Genomic DNA, 5,207 nt, shown 5'->3' on the forward strand with positions numbered 1-5,207 from the left:
CATCCTGAAAGCATTTCACCGGTGAGAGGAGCTATGCCATAGGCAACATCTCAGAAATAGGATTGACCTGGGAGAAAATAGTAGGAGGCGACGCAATTTCTAGCAGAGTCCCAAAATGCCATTTTGAAATCACTTTTCCTTTTTCCCAGCTGGCAAGAGTGTTTATTGCTGTGAATTATATCTGAGAAAGGGAATTATTTTTAAAACTAGCATTTAAAATTTAAAAACCTTCGTCATCTAATATATAAAAATTATTATTTTTTATTATAAAAGGTAGATGGTCCGGGTGCTGTCAAAGAAAAAACTCTAACAGTGGTAAAACTATTTAGTTTCGCCCCACATTGCAGGGTTTCATCAGGGCTTACAGATTGCAAGCGAACAAGAAAACGTTGGCACATTTTAATTAGTTTTACGATTATTTGAGTTTTATCTTTAACAGCACTTGGACTATCTTTTTATTATCAAACACGGCCAACGAGCGATCTTCCAATTTTTATTTGTTCGTACTTTATGCACCGGTCATCCAATTGTGATGGGATATTTTGCTAAATGTTCAGGATTTTGTCAAGTAAGTGATAAGCTGGTCCTATTTTTTCGATTAAAAAAAATTATTAACAGAATTAACAATTTTTGTCGCGTATATCACTTTTTAAACTTTTTTTCCAAATACATTTGTCGTATTCAACGTCACTTGTAACATTTTCTCTTAAAAAAAAATACTTCATCATCATATTTTTTAATTCGGAATCAGGCCGTTTGTGGCGCAGGAACTACTTGGCAGTTTGATTTCAAGCTAACAGGTTCGTGTTATGTTTTATTCTCTTTTTTTTCCCCTATCTTTATTTTAACCCCCCCTTATTTTCCATTCTTTTCTTAATTTTCCATACCCACGTTATTAGTCATGTTCATCAATTATTATTATTGTTGTTTTCAATTTTTTTCTTTCCTTCCCTGTTCATTTCATTTGTTACATATATTTTCTTTCTCTCAATTTTATTTTTCTTACCATATTTTAATATGTAAATTATTAATAACCAATATTTTCGTACTTATTTGCATTATATATCTTCATTTTTATTTTATTTCCTTAATTATGTTATTTTACCTACTTATTCAATTACCTATGTATACATTTTATTTTCCACTTCTTATGTCATTCTGTTTATATTTTCTGTAATCATTGATTGTTATCTTGTACTGTTCTTAGCCCTGAGGAAGGCTAGAAATTCTGGCTGAAACGTTTAAATTAGATACGTCAACTTATTTGTGTTTTATTTTGACCGCACTCCAACCCTCTTGTAGAATAATTTAATTGTTTTCCAATAAATTTCAGTCGGTAGGCTTGTGCTTTGTAATGTTGAGGAAGAGACGAAGGACAGAGCTGATGACTCCATTCGGCTAGGAAGAGGATATGGGCGCGTCCTGCCGTTCCAGCATCCCTAACCATCCTGAATATTGCAGACTCCAGTATGTGGGTCTACTGGCTGTGTCTTCCTTCACAGTGGTTAAATATTCAGCGCCCTGACCTCCCGCTGGGCTCTCTATTATACAGAGCTTGGACACTACGCTCCATGCTCTCCCTTATTTTCACTATCTAATTCTAGTGAAATAAACAACTTTTACGACCAGAAGAATTGAAAATGTCGGTGATGAACCAACTCAGGCTGATTTCGTCATTTATTTATTCGGCACAAGGAAAGATAATGAAATCGAATGATATATCTATAAACTTAAAGGATAAAATTATAACTTAATTAGGTGAAGTAGTGTGTAGTAAACCGAAAACAGACATAAATCCAAAAATTTCATTATTTTTTTTTTTTTATTGATAGATATTACAATCTGCTACATAGTTGTGAGCAATAGATAAAAGCGATGAATGCTCACATTCATACTAAAATAAAATAAAATAAGAATAAAAAAAAAAAAAATATCTCTTAAAATATGTACAAACAGAATAACAAACAAAACGAACATAATCAAACAATGTATATGAAAAAATAAATAATGATAAAATAATACAATCTCTAGTCACATTTACACTCTTATATACAATATTTTCACAATCAACCTGAGGATCCCTGAGTCCACTCTATACCCCACGTTGAGGGGTAAAGCAGAGCTCAAAAGATCCCAGTGTTTCCCTCTCGCCGCTAAAGCCGCAAAAACTTGAGTGGTGAATCTACAACTCCCAACTCCAATTGTCCATTTTCATTTTATAAGTCTCTTGGCCACTGCCGTTTCAACCTTCTAGTTGAGATGTAGGGATGGTTAGAACTAGATAAGGTTTGAATCAAAGGATGGTTGGAAAGGTTTATATGGAATTTGAAGAATTTGGTTGGTATAAGATCAAGGACAAAAGGGATATGTAGGTCATGGTGTAGTGTCCTGTTTGAAACGTAACTATTGTTCTAAGGATTTTTGATTGAAAGGATTGGTACGATTGATGTTCGACGGTTTAGCTGTTCCCCAAAGTTCAAGTCCGTAGGTCAAGATTAGGTCTTATAAATCAATAGTTTGTTTTCTAGTGAAAGATGAGTCGTTAAAAATTGAGATACAGTACTATAAATAAGTCCTAACTTGACATTGAAACTTGTTTCTGGCAGTTCTAAAGCAGATAATTAATTTAAAATTAGTGAATTACGAACTAAAACTATTTGTGCTCCGAAAACAAAATAGTTACTCAATTAAATCGATTAACTAACTAGTATGAGTTCCAAGAGCACCAGAATTGCGTTTCCATGTCAATTGTACTGGGAAATTATTTTTAGAATTACCTGCAGATGTACCTTTTATTGGCTCGGTTTTATACTTCGGCCTCCTGAACTGTAAATATAAAACATGGACATCCAGATTACTGTTAAAGAGTCAATAATAAAAATCTTAAAAAACCATATAATAATTAAAACTTTATAGATAGTCTAGTTCATAGGTGTTTAAGTGTTTTTAAATAAATAGAAACAAATTATTATACATTTAGATGACTTTAATAATAATAATAATGAACGCTTAGCGAACCCGAAGGTTCGATACTGCTACGATCAACCATTCTCTAGATACATCTGTACAGAGACGCTCCTCCAAACCCAAATCTAGTAAATCAGTCCTTACAATATCCTCCCACCTACGTTTAGGTCTACTACTCGGATGTTTACCCGTCGGTTTAGTGTTTATTAACATTTTAGTCCATTCGTTACTACCACAACCTTACACGACGCAATTGTATAATCGAGTGTAGTTCCCTCAATACAACGTTGTGGAGCCTTCTAAATTCTCCCATTATCTCATCCTCTTTCGGTCCAAATATTTTACGTAATACCTTATTTTCAAGAACCGTAAGACGTTATTCTTCCTTTAGTGTAAGGTTACAGGTCGAAAGGCAAACATAATATTAACTATATATCAATATCTAACAAATTTAGCACTCAAAATACTAATGAAAACATACTCATTGAAACATCTCGTACTTAGCCCTGAATAAGCCCTGCAACATGGGGCGAAACGTTGGCTCAGTATCTTGTGTCATAGTTGAATCATCCTACCTATAAAAAAGAACATTCCACAATTCTAATATTTTTGAAAGGAAAAAAATTGGGCGTTTTTCATTTATATTTAAGTTACATAAATATCGAGAAAATTTTGCTAGAAAAAAAAATATGAATTGATTAAAGTGATCCGGCTAAGAATCGACTCTGGCGTCAGAACACTCCTTATAGAGAAGCGCCTTGGAGATCTGCCTTGCCTTCTGCACAGGAGAGATTCATGAAGCTACGATGGTAAGAAAGAAAATCAAGACTCCCAAAGAAGCGTAACTAATAATATTCGCGTGGTCCTTGTGATAAAATATTTTATAAATAAGAATAGTTATTTCTGATTTTAACTTACACTTTCTATTTACGATAGGTTATACCAATTCTAACCTTGCTTAGGTTTTGGTTAATTTGATGTTGATGTGTCTCGGAATATTGTTTTTCATTTCAGTTTGCCAATAGTTGTTCCGCCAGAATTCAGAAATCGGCCAACGCAGCCTAGAAGAATAGGAAATAGAAAAGAGAATTAGCCGAGAAGAGCTGGACCGGAGTTAAGTAAAAGGTAAGATGGAGTAATTAGGACGCTCCTGAAAGGGACCGTTTGTCTCGGCCAAAGTAAACCTGTCTCGGGCTTGAAAATTTGTGGCCCTCAAGTAGCCCTAATACCTAATACCTCCTTGCCACATTTATTTTTACCTCTTTATAACTAGTTCTTCGCTTTAAGCACCGCTCCTTTATTATTTCTTAAAAAATACATCTTCGGCAGTTATTCTTCTACTCCTGTACATCCGAAGACCATAGTCGAAGACAATCCGATTAATAGCAGCTGATTTTCTCTGTTGATCTATCAACATTAAATGAACGCATGGGCAGAAGAGGGTCAGGGTGCGCCAGCAAATAAATAAAAAAATATTTGTGCCGACGTTTCGACCTCAATTCTACATCTTCAGCAGGGCCAAAAAAAAAAAAAAAGATAACAACCATCACTCAAAGAAACATAATAATACAAAATAAGTTAATTAATCTAGCATATCCGTAAATTTGTACACCGTAAGTCAAAACTGGCCTAAGAAGATCAGAATAAATCTTTAGTTTTTCCAAAAGTGGCAATTTTTATCGTTTATTAAAAAGATGAAGTAATAATTCAAGTAATAAGTCAAAAGTTTAACTTTTTTTTTGTTATTTTTAAGTGGGAGGTCTATGTAAGTCGTTTGTCACCCATCCAAGTACTAACCAGTTCCTTAACTTGATCGCAACTTCAGGCAAACACCGTTAGTTGTGATTAATATAATCCAGTCCATTGCCTTCGATGAGTATCATTGTGCTGACTGATTAAAGTATGATTATTTGCCACTTTTGAAAGAGGCACAGCGTTAATATCTTCTGTTACAGCCTGAAATATCTTCCCTTGATGTATCTGAGTAGATCATCCTTTCTACAGGATTATCTCTTCTCGCCTCTGACCCAGTGGAGTCGCCACCACAGTAAATAACCGTTACCCAGTTATTTTATTGTATATATAACTATTTTGTAAATTTGTAATTTAATTTTCATAATTTATTTTTTAAATTTTATTTTATCTACCAAATATCACTCCTTCCATTATAGACTCTCTAACCACTCAAACCCCTTAGTTTCTAATCTTGCATCCTCTTCCATTCCTGACAATCCTCCGAG

The 5,207-nt window shown here is 34.0% G+C and overlaps 1 long non-coding RNA gene across 1 annotated transcript in view; it reads left to right on the forward strand.

Annotated features, from left to right (window-relative positions):
• Positions 1 to 3,987: 3,987 nt before the first annotated feature.
• The window catches only part of LOC106678422 (uncharacterized), a 2,200-nt gene continuing 980 nt past the window's right edge, over positions 3,988 to 5,207 (forward strand). Inside the window, exon 1 of the long non-coding RNA XR_001342763.2 lies at positions 3,988 to 4,092. This is a non-coding gene — a long non-coding RNA (uncharacterized lncRNA). The remainder of the gene's footprint in view (positions 4,093 to 5,207) is intronic.

The sequence above is a fragment of the Halyomorpha halys genome, unplaced genomic scaffold (genome assembly GCF_000696795.3).
Source record: "Halyomorpha halys isolate HHAL.00 unplaced genomic scaffold, Hhal_1.1 Scaffold142.1, whole genome shotgun sequence".
Taxonomy (NCBI): Eukaryota; Metazoa; Arthropoda; class Insecta; order Hemiptera; family Pentatomidae; genus Halyomorpha; species Halyomorpha halys.